The sequence below is a fragment of the Euprymna scolopes genome, chromosome 1 (genome assembly GCF_053919585.1).
Source record: "Euprymna scolopes isolate OS-2025 chromosome 1, ASM5391958v1, whole genome shotgun sequence".
NCBI lineage: Eukaryota > Metazoa > Mollusca > Cephalopoda > Sepiida > Sepiolidae > Euprymna > Euprymna scolopes.
The window spans coordinates 71,005,721-71,022,691 of record NC_136482.1 but is presented as its reverse complement, the minus strand read 5'-3'; positions in this window follow the sequence as shown (position 1 = coordinate 71,022,691).

The following is a 16,971-nucleotide window of genomic DNA, read 5'->3' as shown; positions in this document are numbered from 1 at the left end:
TATTTAGGTGAAGGTTCAAAATAGTTAACTCTTCTCCCCATAACCGTTTTTATGCAGTAAAATACTTTGTTTCAATAATTATGGTTTGAATAAATATTTATTCCTTATTTAAAGATTTACAGTATTTTTTTTAACTTAAGAAATATTTATTGTTCATACATATATTTCTCCCTTATATTTTTACATTGTTAGGTGAAGTTTCAGAATAGTTAACCCCCTACCCATATTAAGAATGGCTTTCAGCATGATTCTTACAATAGTGCTATCAAAGTTTATTGATTTTTCTTATTTAACAAAAATTATAAAAAAGATACAAGAACATTTTAAGCATTTTTTTTTTCATTAAATCGTTATTTAGGTGAAGGTTTAGAATAGTCAAACCCTCTCCCCTTATTAAGAATGGCATTTTTATTATTTCAGCATGATGCTTACATTTTTTCTTAATAAAAAAAAAGATACAAGAAAATGTTAAGCTTCTTTTAAAATTAAAATGTTAGATCAAAGTTCGGAATAACTTTTACTTTATAGCCAATTAGCCAACTGTATTAAAATGTTTTAGCATTTAATACCTAATAAGGTTTTCGCTTCAATTGCCACAAGCAAACGATCTTCAATTGCCACAAGCAGACGATATCAATTCAAAGGAGGTAATTCGTCAACAATTGTTTTAGCCGTATTTTACGGTAAAGCTTCTATATAAGTCACAAAATTATCTACTAAACCAGTGTAACTTGGTGAAATTTCGTTATTCATTTAAACGTAAACAAACAACACCATCGTCAACAACAAAAACAGAGCTTTGCTTCAACAAAGTTTACTGACTTGTGGATAAGTCATCCAGCATTAAATGATTGTTATCAGCTTATTTTGATGATCAGAAAATAAATATTTAATCTGACGTAAGTTTTTAACAGTTTTGATCCTTCTTGCTGTAAATATTTAAAATAATTAAATTACTTTCGGCAATTTTAGAAACGGCCATTAGAATACTTAAATTTTAATCTAGCCATCCCTTTTTTATAGAGATAAATTAGAAAAAGTATTGACTATTAAATAACATTTTAAAAATTACGCAACTTGAATTTTTTAATATCAAATAAACACTCTGTTTCATTACTTAGGATTTAAACAAATATTTATTCTCAATTTTTTACATTTTCCGTATATTTTACAAAATTCAAGATATAATTTATTGAAATGAAATTATTAAGTTAGTCACCAAAAGAAAATAACATGTTCACAAATAAATGTATGCTTTTACACTTTGTAGCCGAAAAAAACCGCTATGTTTTTGAGCACATCTGCTGCCAGAATCCGAGGAAGACATCAGTACTTTAAACTATAACCGAATAGTGAAATAACTGGAAAGCGTGTACAATTCTTTAATCAAAGCAAAAATAGGTGCTTCCACACTTTACTTCAATATATTTATTGAATAAATAAAATAGTTTCTACACTTTAAAATACTGATGTCTCTCTTGGATTCTGGCAGCAGGTGCGCTGAAAAACATGACGTCTTTTTTCGGCGACAAAGTGTAGAAGCACCAATAAATGTCACGAGAGGAAATAATTTATTATTAAATAATTTATATAATTCACCTAGATATCATCTAGATATCCTTTTTACAGAGCTAAATTATAAAAATATTGATTTAAATTCCCTCTTAGAAAATTACACACTAATGGTTTTTAATATAAAAAACGGTTTCATTAATTAAGAAATATTTATTCTCATTTTAAACATTTATATTGAATTTTATTTCATTATAGAAACATTTATTTTTCGTATCAAAATCTTTATTTATAATTTTTTTTATATTAAGACCAATTAAATTTTCACACAGAATGAACCAAATCACTACCACTACATTGGAAGATACAAGATGTGCAGCAAGAGAACGACAAAGACGAAGGCGTCAGCAGCTACGAACTGAAGAAAGGGATAATATCAGATTGCAAAGGAGAAACATATTGAGACAGCAAATAAATTCCATGATTGAAGAAGACAGACGACTTTATCTGCAAAATTAAAGAGCTAGATAACGGGAACGAAGAAACAATCTGAATGAAGCAGAAAGACAAAATATCTGTATGAGTTTGATTTGCTCATTTTGTAGAGCACTTAGATTTCGAGGAGAAGCGTTTCTCTTCCTCCCTTACAAGATTATCCTCCTCATCTCCAAAGGTTACTCGAAGGTAATGGCCAAGAAGCGTTTAATTTCAGATCTAATATACGCAATTACACCTCATCATTTTCATTTGCATCATTTGGAGCAAATATTGTCCGCCCTCCTGGAAGAGGCCCCTATTGTTTTCGCTTACAAGGTCAAGCCTATCATTATTCCAGTACTCTGCACCCAAATAATGAAGAGGAGAGAAAATATGGACAAATTTACATCTTGGACTCATCTGAAGCAGTCAACTCCGGTGTAATTTACCAGAAAATAATAAATATATCCAAAGTGTCTTTGAAACCATAGCTACAGTTATGGAGAATAATCCTTATGCCCAAGCTTATAAAAATATGAGGGCCATTGAATTAGAAGAGAAAGCACGTGCTATAAGGGAAAATGTAAAGCCAAGGAGAGATGCATTTCACGACTGGTCCAGATATCAAAATATTTAACAATCCAATAAATAACGAAATAGGTGTAGCATTTGTTGGTGAGGATGGTGCTCCACCTGCTAACAGAGATATTATTGTTTACCCACATTCTCAACAAAAACACCGAATTTCTTATCTGTCTTGCCACTTGGACCCCATGATATGTCCCATATTATTTTCAAATGGTGAACAAAGCTGACACATAAACATGCAACATAGACCAGAACGGCAAACAAGAGTTCGCAATAAAGTGACAATGCAAGAGTATTACAGTTATCGCCTTGCAATTAGAGATTCAATCAGTATTATCCATAGATCTGGTAAACTATTCCAACAATATGTAGTTGATGCATATGTGAAAGTTGAAGGGTGCAGATTGAACTTCATTAAAAGCTATCAAAGTCAACTAAGAGCTGCTCAATATTCTGGCTTAATGGATCATTTAGCAAGGAATGAAGATGGCGATCCTGGTGTACCAGTTATTCTACTATCTTCATTTACGGAAAGTCCTAGGAATCTTCAACAACTGTATCAAGATGCAATGGCAGTTTTCTGTAAATATGGAAAGCCAGACCTATTCCTTACCTATACATGTAATCCAAGATGTCCTGAAATATTAAACAACTTGGGGTCATCAGAACTTGCACAAAATCGACCTGACTTAATATCACGTGTGTATCATGCACATATAACTGAACTTTTGAAAGACATTAAAGACAGGCATGTATTGGGAACTCCTGTTGCATATGTTTATGTTATTGAATTTCAAAAAAGAGGGCTACCACACTGCCACATGATCATAATGCTGCGAGATCAGGATAAGATCAGAACAATTCAACAAATTGATGCAATTGTGTCAGCAGAAATACATGGATCTGAATATCCAGAGCTTCGTGATTTAGTTAAATCTTTAATGGTACATGGTCCATGTGGTGCAGTTAATCATAATTCTCCTTGTATGAGTAAAGGATTATGCAAAAAAACTTTCCAAAGGCATTTAGAGAAGAAACAGTAGAAAACATTGATGGATACCCGGCTTAATGGCGTGCAAATAATGGTGACTCAGTTCAAGTCGGTAATTTTACTGTTGATAATAGATACATAGTCCCGTTCAACAAATTTCTTCTGAGAAAATATCGAGCTCATATTAACTTAGAAATCTGCTCTTCAGTCAAGAGTATAAAATACATATTTAAATATGTTTATAAAGGACATGATAGTGCTATGATGGAGGTTAATAATCATGATTCATCTATTAATATCGATCAAGGAGAAACAATGCGATCAGAACAAAGAGATTAAGTCAAGCAATATCTATCATGCAGATATGTATCACCTCAAGAAGCAATGTGGCGTCTTTCTGACTATAAAATGCTTGGACAGTCTCATGTTGTGTACCGTTTAGCTGTAAACATGCCTGGAGAGCAACAGATTTATTATCAACATTGACAAACTGAACAAGCAATTCGACAAGCACAATAACGTCACACAAATTTGACTGCTTGGTTTGAACTAAATCAGAATGATATTACTGCTAACCAATATTTTTACTGTGATATTCCAGATCATTATGTATTTAACAAAACTACTACAAAATGGACTAAAAAAGAGCGGTCAAGTAATTTGATCACAAGAATGCATTCAGTTTCACCAAACCAAGGTGAAAAGTTTTATTTACGGATTCTGCTTCTTCATGTCTCTGGAGCAAAGTGATTTGAAAATTGGAGAACAGTCCAAGGTCATACATTCCCTACATTTAGAGAAGCTTGCATCAGTCTCGGAATATTGCAAGATGATACTGAATTAGAAAATGCTCTTACTGAAGCTGCTACATTTAGAATGCCACAAAAACTACGTAGCATGTTTGCAATGGTGTGTCTTTATCATCATCCAGTGGATGCCTTTCAACTATTCATTAACCATTAACAGAGCATGATTGAAGACCTCATTTCTGCTTATGATGAAAGCATATGTGAAAACATTGCACTTCATTTGATAAAAGCAATATTTAATGAGCATGGTTCTTCTTGCCAGGCAATGGGTTTACCTGAACCAACAGGTGATCCTCCAATAGATAATATGATTCGAAATACAAACCGGCCTAATGTTGAATTGCTAAACAATGAACAATTAGAGGTCTTTAATACTATAATCAAGGCTGTCATGGCAACTGAAAAAGAAGCCCCACACAGCAATTGCTTCTATTTAGATGCCCCAGCCGGATCAGGAAAAACCTTTTTATTCAACATGTTATATGATTACTTCACCTCCAGCAGTACTGTAACCGCCACTGCGGCATGGACTGGCATTGCTGCAATGCTACTAACTTCAGGGAAAACATTCCACAGTAAATTAAAACTACCTGTACCTCTGACAGAAACCAGTGTCTGTAACGTTTCCCCTGTATCAGAGCATGCTTCTTTTTTGAGAAAAGTAAAGGTATTCATCATAGGCGAAGCCTCTATGATACCTAATCATGCACTGCTTGCTATAGATAGATGTTTACAAGATATAATGGGTAACGATAAAATATTTGGTGGAAAATTTCTCATACTTGGAGGTGACTTCAGGCAAATTTTGCCAGTAGTGCCACATGGATCACCTACATCTATCATAGATACCTCTCTTAAAAGATGCCCATTGTGGCATCATTTCAATCAATTACAGCTAACACAAAACGTCAGAACTAACATAAATGAACAGGAGTTTTGTAGATGGCTCCTTCATCTTGGTAATGGTACACTAAAGATAAGTCTTAATGACGTTCCTGTAGATGCCATAGATATTCCTGATGATTCGGTATGTAATGGTTCTCTAATATCAGAAATATTTGATTGCAGCTCTCAAGAAATGGAAAATAGAATCATCATGACTCCAAAAAATACACAATGTTTAACAGTAAATGAAGACATTCTAAATAATCTTCCCGGAGGCATAAATACATATTTAAGTACACATTACATCCCCGATGATGATGGTGAACTTCAAAATTATTCTATCGAGTTCATAAATTTATTAATTCCATCTGGAATGCCACCTCACCGACTTAATGTGAAGATAGGGGCAATAGTAATGCCACTGCGAAATTTATCCATAAATCAAGGATTTTGTAATTGAACTAAGATGAAAATAAAAGAATGTCATCAAAACAGCATCATGTCTATTTTAATTAATGGATCTACTAGACGTTCCACAGTTATCATTCCAAGAATTAAGTTAAAGCCAAGTGATACAAATGTTCCGTTTGCATTTCATCGGATACAGTTTCTAATACGATTAGCATATTCACTGACCATCAATAAAGCACGAGGCCAAACGTTTGATAAGGTTGGTATATATCTTCAACAACCTATACTTTCTCATGGTCAACTATATGTGGTATGTTTAAGAGCTCGATCTAAGCACAGTGTGAGCTTTAAGGTAATGCAACTGCATAGAGATGATAACCAGGGCAGAAAGCGTGGTGTAACATATACTAAGAATATTGTTTACCGTGAAGTGTTATAAAAACAATCAGGAACAGCTATGGAATCTAAAAATTAACTTGGATGTAAATATGATTTTGTAATTAAAAAAAAATGCTTTCCTTATATTTAAAATTCATAATTTGATGAAAAAGTAGTGTACAGTTTGTTTAACATTACTTAATTATATAACATTGACATAAATTTGATAGGTACAACCTACCTCACATCATTTTGATTATCAAAAAATCAAAATTTAACTGCACTTCGTAAGATTACAGAAACACTTCATTTTCTATGCATGTAATACACAAGAATCTGAATATTATAACAGATTACAATGTTTTTATGGAAAAAACTTTTGTACAGAAAATTCAAAGTGTTTTATTTATATTATCAGGAAGTTGTGATGCATTAATTGAAATCTATATCAATAATTCGACTTAAAAATATTTGTGAATTTCCAAATCTTCATTGAATGAATTTCAAAATAAATAGAAAAGTCTATTGCATATATAAAAGTTGACGGTTGCTTATTAAAAGCCATCAAAGTCAACCAAGAGCTCCTCAATATTCTGGCTTAATGGATCATTTAGCAAGGAATGAAGATGGTTATTCTGCTGTACCAGTTATTCTACCATCTACATTTACAGGAAGACCTAGGAATCTACAACAGCTTTATCAAGATGCAATGGCAGTTTTCTGTGACCTATTCATTACTTACACGTGTAATCCAAGATATCCTGAAATATTAAACAACTTGGGGTCATCAGAACTTTCACAAAATCGATGTCAACAATGTCACACAGTTTTTTAAAATTCACAGTTTGACTTTCAAGATCCTGCTGACTGACCACTATTCTCACTCAAAGCAGCTGATCGATGTCCCTGTCACCGTCTCAATCATCACCACTACTTCCTGACAATATCAACAGCATCAGCTACCATCGCATTGATAAAAGTTTAAACTAAAGTTCTTTGTTTGTTCTACTTGCTTCCATACGTTCATGTTTGTAATATAACAATAAGGAATTTCTTACTAATGTGTTTAAAAAGATTTTAACTACCGTGAAATTTCCACGGGTCCTGCTAGTTATTATTATTATTATTATTATTATTATTATTATTATTATTATTAAACTGAATTATCAAATATTTTTCACTAAAACTTTTTAATATATTTTAATCAAACCAAATGTGTGTGTGTGTGTGTGTGTGTGTGTGTGTTAGAGAATGGACCGAGAGAGTGTGTGTGTGAGAGAGAGAGAAAGAGAGGGGTATGTGGAAATTATATTTTAGACATTTTGACCGGAAGTCAGTATCAGCTGATCGGATTGCGTGTGAGTCACGTGATCAGGTTAACTGAATCGAGGAGATTTGGTTTGGACTTAGAAGGTGACGGACGGCTTCACAGTTGTCTCCTCCCCTTCACTGGGAAGGGACACTGACGTGTACCACGCAGTCAGAGATTCACTTTCCATCCTTTTGCGAGACATCTGGAAAGTGAAATAAAAACTATAAAACTAATTCATCGTTTGGAGTGAAATGAATCTTCGTCCCCAAACAGGTACCAGTCTCCCCTCCAAGACGAGATGAATTCAGATGGACCAACATCGTGAACGCGCGAAAGTATGTTGAAAAATAAATGTACCATACACACACATACACACAACGGCATATGAACATATCATTTAATAGACTGGACCACTCGACGATCACACAACGTATACCATGATTAGATATAACACACGATCCCCTTTTTGATACAACAACACTACATATATATCTTTGATACAGCGAAACAGTACTGTATGTGGATGATTATAATGCTCCTTATTTTAAGTTGAGCATATTGGGAAGTGATAAACGATATACCATTAGTGTATTAAACGATGCTCTTTGTGTAAACAAATCGAACTTAGGTATTCGAACGATGTCAAAACATCGTTAATTCACTACCCGCACAGCAACTACTGAATAGCGTAATGGTTCGAAGTATCGACTGCCGTACGGGCAGTTGGGTTTCGATCCTGGCTTGAGATAGTTGCCTGTCTAGACGCATTGATAAGCTGTGATACAGCGAAACAGTACTGTATGTTGATGAGTATATATATATATATATATATATATATATTTTTTTTTTTTTTTGTTCACAATTGTGAACAAAAACCAAAAGTGATTGAAAACGTGAACTGAATTTTGAAACTGATATATAATTTTTTTTTACCGGATTGATATATAATTTGCCGAATATTTAATCAAACTAAAGAAAAACTGTGGAAATATGTATATATTGGATTGTTACCAGCTTCCTTGGATTTATTACAGGACGTGTTGGATCTTTTTAACTGCCGAATACTAAGAACTTCCATTACAGGATTAAGCATACACTTTCGATTTGAAGTTCAATATTCTTTTTTTTTTTTTTGCTGCATCAATATGCAATTTCCCTTATTTTATGTAGAAAAAATTATTTAAAAACTTTAAAAATTTTAATTTAATTTTCTATGTTTATTACCTTTAGCAAATTAGGTGCCAAACTTTTATAATATTTGCTAATATTTTTCCTCCGAGGGGATATATAAACATCGAAAACTCATGGGTTAAGAAAATATATTTTACTATACTGTATTCTTTGTCTTGCATACAATAAACTTTTTTTATTTGAAATTTAACTTTTTCAAATCACAATTTTAAATTCCTAAATTATGTTTTATTTGCTTTATTTAGTATATTGAGCAATTTTATTTAGCTGGTATAGTCTTATATAAAATATTACATACAACAATATTTTGTACGACTGATAATCACTGGATTTGCACACCAGTAGATTTATTGTATTATTCTGAATAGTATATATATATATATATATATATATATATATATATATATATATATATATATATATATATATATACATACAGTCATCTACATACAGTACTGTTTCGCTGTTTTACAGCTACTCAGTGTGGCTAAACAGGTAACTACCTCAAGCCAGGATTGAAACCCGACCGTCTGTACGACAGTCAAGGCTCCTAACCATTACGCTATTGGCGGCTGCTGAGCGAGTTGTGAGTTTAACGATGTTTTGACATCGTCCGAAGTACCTCCGCTCGATTTGTTTACACAAAGAGCGTCGCTTATATGATAATGGTAATTCGTGTATCACTTCTCAATATGCTCAACTCAAGATGAGGAGCATTATAGACATCCACATACAGTACTGTTTCGCTGTTTCACAGCTTATCAGTGTGGTTAGATAGGCAACTACCTCAAGTCAAGATTGAAACCCGATCGTCTGTATGACAGTCAATGCTCCTAACCATATAACTATATATATATATATATATATATATATATATATATATATATATATATATATATATATATATATATATTGGCAGCAAGTCATTATTCAAGCACATCTGATTGAACACGACAGAGTTATTCTTTTTTCCGATTTTATTGGACATCTTTTCAATTCGCTTAGCGATCTTCTTTATTTCAGCTTGCATGTTGTATATTATGACATCCAAAAGTTGTTCAGCCATATTTTTCACAAGGGCCTTCTTTCGGAAAAGAAATTTAAGAAATCGGAAAAAGTAAATAACTCTCGTGTTCAATCAGGTGATCTGCATATTTGTCCGTCTGCTTGTGTAAGAAATAGTCTGCGCAAATATCCATTTATACGTCAAAGTCAGTTCATTTTTAACTATTTCTTATCTCTTTGACGATAGCTCAAACGGTAATAAATAATGCTGGGAAGATTTCTATTTCTATTTCTATTCTAGCTGATGGCATATTTTTATCACTTTTGACATCACTACTATATATTGAAGTCGATACAATAATAATAAGTTGGAAATCTGCATAACTTTTCTGCATAATATCATATTGATGCGTATTTTATGACTGGACAACGTCTGATGACTGGCCATTTAAATTCATATAAATGAGAAGGATATATGTAACTATGTTTAACTGTAATTTCATAGTAACAACAGGTTATATCAGAAATTTGTATATGTTAAAAGCAAAGAATTAAAAGAGAAAAAAAAAAGAAATTATTTAGATTGCACATGTTTTTTATCCAGATCATGTCGCATTACAAAATTTCGCAGAGTAGAAAACTGGTCAACATCCCACACTTTTCTACAAAGAAAAATATACTTTGATCATACCAATCCCCCATACATGATGTTGCATTTTATAATGATGTATTGGCTTATTACTTTGCGGTTGATTCTAGGCCACTGACCTTTAATTAGTAGTGGATTTAGTCAGTGTAGCATTTGCAGCTGCTCTTAATTGCGCTGAGAGTGATGAATCATTAGCAAATAATAGATGATTCTCATCAAGTTGCTTTAACTTCAATTTGTTAAAAAGTAATTAACATAAAAACTACAAACATATATAAAAGCCTCAGTAATAGTTCAATTTTCTTTGGAGAGATTCCTCTCTTTCTCTTTTCTCTTTTTTCCCTCTCTTTATTGATATAAAGTGTTGCTAAACGATTTAGGAAGGTATTTAACAGTAGTCGGAACGGCGGACGAAGAAAAAATCTCAGGCAGCTTTTTTCATCCTAGGAGCCAAGACGGATGATTCATAAATTGACTAATGATAAACAATGAACGTTTAACATGGTTAGATTTAAAGATGTCTTTAGAAAATTACCATAGGATTGCCGCAAATTAATGTCGATTACAATTATAATACGATAATGTGCTTCCAAAAACAAAAAAGATTCCAAATTTATTTTACAATTTTAGTTTTTATAATCCAGGACCATTATTTTCTCTTTCCCGTTCTTGGGTACATTTCTACTTTTCTGATGAGTATACGATGGAAAGATTCGATATTAACATAGAAATAAAATTGCTTAGTGTAAACGAAACGGGTCTGTAAGATGTACAGAAATTCCACTTACTAAAAGACTGTTATAGATTAATAAAACTATGCAACTGGGATTATATATATACTAGTGGGGAATACTCGGCGTTGCCCGGGTGTTAAGTTTTGAAACATTGTGTTGAACAAAGATGGCGGCGTAGTTCAAATCAGTAACCAAGATGGCGGCGTAGTTCAGATCAGTAACCAAGATGGCAGCGAAGAATTAAATGCGGTCCGTGACGTAGTAAACGGCGAACTGATTGAATCCAAAATTCGACAATTTTTATGATAATTTTGGGACGTTTTCATTGGTTGTTTAGCACAGCTGTTGGTTTTTAAAATGATTGGCGAATCCATTCGTCTCATATCCCCATTAGTCCTCTAATGGGAAAGGTCTCCTAGCGTCTTCGGCTGCAGGGAGACAGGGTAGTAGTACTCGTCAAGGATTCGTCACTTGACACTCAGCCCAACAGGTGAGAGGCCGGGAACCGGCCCAGCACCTGTTGGACTGAGGTACGCCGCCTGGGTAATACCTTAGAGGTCCACCTCCCAGGCCTTGCCACTGGGCTTTCCGGTGGAGTAAGTTCATTGTTATTGCCTGAGGCGCCCCGACCGGGGAATGCCGACGGGGATACTCAGACAATTTTTATAATTGCAGAAGTGCCCCTCCTTTAGGAGAACCTGCTGGATCCCCACTTTCCGGCCTTATGCCACATTTTGCCGAGGTGGGCGGCAAATAAATAACTACCCCCATCAGTTGGTCTTTTGGTCGTATACGTTATCTATTGCGCTTTATTCTGTTATTATTATTGTTACTATTATTGTTATCTATTGTTAAATTTTTTATTCCTCTTTCTTTTCTTCCCCCGTTGATACTTACTTAAGTGCCGGATCTTCCCGTTTTTTTTTCTTATTACCCGTCGGTCATGGCAACGGCCAGCTGTGAGCCGTCCGAGCCTGCCAAGGAAAAGCCAAAGGTGGAGAATGCAGTTTAGAAGAAGACGCCAGCGGTTAAGATCGACGTTGAATCTTTCCTTGAGGAAGCCAAGAAATGCATGGAGCATGTCACCACAAACGGTATTACTGTGGAACAATTAAGATTCGAAGAATTTGCTAAAAAGACCATATCACTCTTTGTTATAGACAGGAAAACAAAAAATCTTATCAGATCGATCAAAGACATTGTAACCAAATTAATTGCAACTGTAGGAATGAGGGCAGAGAGGATTACAAAGACAAAAGGTTATAACACCTGGCCAGCCCTTTTCAAATCTGAAGAGGACTGCATCAATCTTTCCAAAAACGAAACCATCACTCCAGACTACATCCTAAGGATGGAATACCTAGGACGGAGACGTACAACCATTTCCATCTTCGAAGTCTCAGGTGTAATACCAGGGGAATATTTAGCGGCCTACCTTCTACAATATGGAGACATCACAGGAGTGAACGTCGACCAATATAATGGTGTCTGGTCTTTTGACATCCTTTTAAACAAGGAGACCTACTATAAAATACCTTACTACATCGAAGCGCAAGAAGAGAAATTACCGATAGTGGTGGCAGGAAGTCGTCCGGTTTGCTGGATATGCGGAGAAGTGGGCCACTTAATATATACGTGCCCCAAGAAGCAGACAACGACAAGAAACTAAAAAAAAATCGCGTATTGCCGCATTTAGAGCCGGACGCACAACCTGGATCTAAAATGCCAGAGACGGTAGAGGAAGCTTACCCTCCCAGACTATCACCTGATGAGATCGAAGCAGTTTTTAACACCGAAGTAGCGTCACCAGTGAAATATGAATGGAAAACTGTACCAATCAAGAAGTCATCACCACCAACCTATGCAAAATTCCTAACCAAAGAAAAAAATAGAAATACGTACAAGCGAAGATCCCGGAGGAAATAAATTTAAAGAACTCCTCAAATTAAAAGAATCCCTGGATGAAAAACGTAAGGAAAAAATATCCGTCCCCTTCCCCGAGTCCCTGTTCCCAGAGAAACCAAATCCAAGCCCAAAGGAAAAACGCTCCCTTAAAAAAATCCAAGCCCAAATAAGTTCTATATTCCCGACTAGAGGGAAAAATATGACTTCTTTAGGCGCTCCTCCCAAGAAAAGAAGCTCGAGACCTTCCCCCTTTTTCACACCTGCTAACACGCCTCAGAGCACTCCTCCCCCCTCTTCCATGAAAACAGATATGCCCCCTCCCACCCCGTCAGACAAAAAAGGCAAAGAGGCCTCTCTTCTAAGAGTGAGTCCCGAAAAAAAAACAGTTTGCCAAATAACTACAGAAAGAGAGACAATGATAAAGGCTCATAAAACAAGGATTATAAAAACCTTCTAACCTTAAAAAATATTTTAAAAAAAGATATCACTAACCCCGAAAACTTCCCCAAAGCCCCAAGAATCTTGACTGTGGACAATGATGGAGGAAGCAAATAGCGCCTTTAATTTGCTTCCTCCAGTCGTTTTCTTCAACGACCCAAATATTTAAAAAATGAAGGAATCATGCGTTGGACGGGTCCCTATCAAAATGCATCCATCACTGTATAGGGCCATTAAATTAACCTTTCCTCTTGACATCGGCGGTTTATCCCCTGAGGAGTCAATCACCACTGAGATGACCACAGGATCCATGGGGACAGCTGTCGGTGTCTTGACACCGTCTATGTTTGGTCAGGATTCTCAACTCTAAGTAAACCAAGATGGCCTTAAGATTAGCTACGTTGAATGTCGGAGGGTTGAGGAACGCCTCTCGGAAAATTCGAGTTGCACGCGACCTTCAACGCCTCGGTGTGGATATATGTTGCTTACAGGAAACCCACTTTATTCCAAGTGACTATCAGGATGTGCTCCTTATAGATTTTCAGCTCTACTCAGCACATTTTGATACCTATGCAAGGGGGGGGGTACCTGGCTAGTTAAGCGCACTCTTGATGCGTCATGTGACCCGATCTATCCAGATTCGGAGGGAAGATTGCTCGTTCTGGATATTACCGTAAAGGATGTGGTATTTCGTTTTATTGGGGCTTATGCGCCCAATAACCGTACTCAGCTTGTTTCCTTTTTTCGGCGAATCGAGCCCTTCATGAATTCGTCTCGCCGGTTAGTTTTAGCGGGAGACTGGAACGCGGTCCTGGATCCCGAGTTAGATCGCGGGGTTAATACCACAAGGGGTACTAACCAGAACCCGGATGTTAAAGCGTTTCGAGACTTTGTCGACAAGTTTTATCTTGTCGATAAATTTCGAAACGAAAAACCCGGGGATTTAGCATGGACTTGGACAGGTAGACGCGTCTCCGATCCGGTGCAACTTTCGAGTTACATCGATCGGTTCTTAGTTAGGAGAGTCGACCTAGAGCTTTTAGACTGTCCAAGTTTTCGTAGTATAGTTTATTCGGACCATAGGTTCGAGTAAACGTAAATAGTGTTAAACCTAGGATGGCTAGTTACTGGAAGTTCAACACGTCGTTGTTCGATGTGAAGGACTTCCGGGAACAGCTTTTACTAACAATACAGAGGAAATTGACGGGGTCGATTATCGGAAATAAGTGGTGGGGTAACCTAAAAAAAGTCATTAGGTCGTTCGCTGCTGATTTTAGTCGCCGGCTCAACCGTAGTTCTAGAGCGGCGAAAGCGGCACTAGAAGATAGATTAGAAAGGGCGGTGGAGGAGGGGGTAGTGCTAGTTATACTATAGTTAAGGCTGAACTGGACTCCTTGGATAACAGGGAGTACCAGGGATTACTAGTTAGGACTAGATTAAAAAGAGCGCCAAACGAGGCACCAAATATGGCTGCGTCACTGCGTGCGGAGGAGTTTCGACGTTCTGCAGATCGACACATCGACGAACTGTAACTTCAAACGACGGAATCTTGGAGGGTTTTCTAACTCATTTTCAGGAACTTTTTACCAAGGAGCCCGGTCTGACTATTGAACAGTTTGACACCTATTTAGCCGACTTTACTTGCCTTGAGCCTACCGAAGCGGCTAGGTGTGAAGGTAGTATACAAGAGGAAGAAGTCATTGAAGCCTTGAAACAGGTTGGGCTAAATAGAACCCCTGGGATTGATGGTCTGCCCTACGAGGTGTATTTGAGGCTGTCGCCAATTTTTATTCCTTTGCTGACTGAACTTTTTAACTCCTGGTTTAGGAACGGGTGCATACCTCAGTACTTTACCAGGGGGATCATTAAATTGTTACGCAAAGATAAAAATGGAGGAGATGGGATAAGTAAACACAGAGTTAAAGATTTTGGCCAAGATCTTAGCAAATCGTCTGCAGATTGTCTTACATCGTCTAATAAGTCCCGAACAGACTTACTCTGTTAAGGGGCGGACAATTCAAGATAATTTGCACTCGATACGCTTGATCGTAGAAAAAGTCGAAACAGAAGCCGCGCTGATCAATTTAGATCAGTCCAAAGCATTCAACAGAGTGGACCATCGTTATCTAGAGGCTGTTCTTCGCTCGGTTGGGTTTGGTCCTCAGTTTCCCTCTTGGATTCGCCTCTTGTATGCCAACCCCGGTGCTATGGTAGAAGTGAATGGGGTGAGGTCGAAACCCTTCATGTTAACAAGATCGATCCGTCAAGGTTGTCCGTTATCCACAATGCTGTATGTGCTGGCGCTTGAGCCATATTTGCGCTAGCTTCGGGTGAATCCGGTCCTTTGCGGGATTACTTTGCCAGGTGGCTTTACCCCGGTAAAGTATACTGCCTATGCCGAAGACGTGACTGTGCTTGTAACGAGCAGTGCCGAGATTAGAGTCGTCGACATAGAAACAAGTCGGTATGCTAAGGTCACAGGGGCCATAATTAACTACATTAAGTCTATTGGCTTACGTATCGGTGCCTATTAAGGTCAAAGTCGCAGGGGAAAATGAGTTCATTATATATATATGTATATATATATATATATATGTATATATATATATATATATATATAAGAAATATATATATATATATAGTGTTATAATGGAATAATTCCAGGAGGAAATTCGGGTATGAGAGCTCAATGTGGTAAACAGAGCAGTAAAATAAAAATATAACACGGAAATTACATAATTGTCGATGAAATAATTTATTTCAACCTTATGGTATTTTCAAGCATCTAAACTAGACAATTACATTTTTGATACTCTCAAAAATAGTATCAAAAATGTAATTGTCTAGTTTAGATGCTTGAAAATACCATAAGGTTGAAATAAATTATTGCATCGACAATTATGTAATTTCCGTGTTATATTTATATATATATATATATATATATATATATATATATATATATATATATATATATATATATATATATATATATATATACACGAGAGCGTTACCAAAATAATGCCGCCAATTTTAATCCTTTCGATTAAATTCAAGGACATTGCACTTTGCATTCTTATAATGACAGAACTCATGTATTCATGACCTGAATGTTTTATTTCTCTGTTGTAGATATTGACGGTGTTAGAATATAAATGTGCAACCTCTTCCATGGACGAACGTCAGAAGCAGAGATGCGCCATTAAATTCCTCCATACAAAAAATAGAACAATCATTTATGAAACTGATTCAGTCGATGTTAGCACAGATAGATTCATCGATTTCAGAGTAACAACAGAAATATGAGTGACAAAGCGCGCTCCGTACTTTTACAAGCGTGGCATTAAAATCTAGCAAAAAAGAATGGTGATAATTATGTAGAAAAATACATTCTGGGGGCACAAAAAGCACGCTCGTTTTAATGGTTCCGCTCCTGCCTTCGTAGCTATTAAACCATATTTTTCTAAATACTGACAGATACTGAAAGATATTGAGAAGCATTGGAGTATGGTTAAATTAATATATAGCAAGAAGGGCGAAAGAAATAGGTTATAAACGATTAGAGAGAGATTATTCTCTTGTTCAGTTAATTGTTATTTACGACTAATTAGGAAAATTAAAACAGTATTTTTTATCAAAGATAACTCGACCCCAGTGCTAAAATATATTTGGTATGTGTTTATAATGAT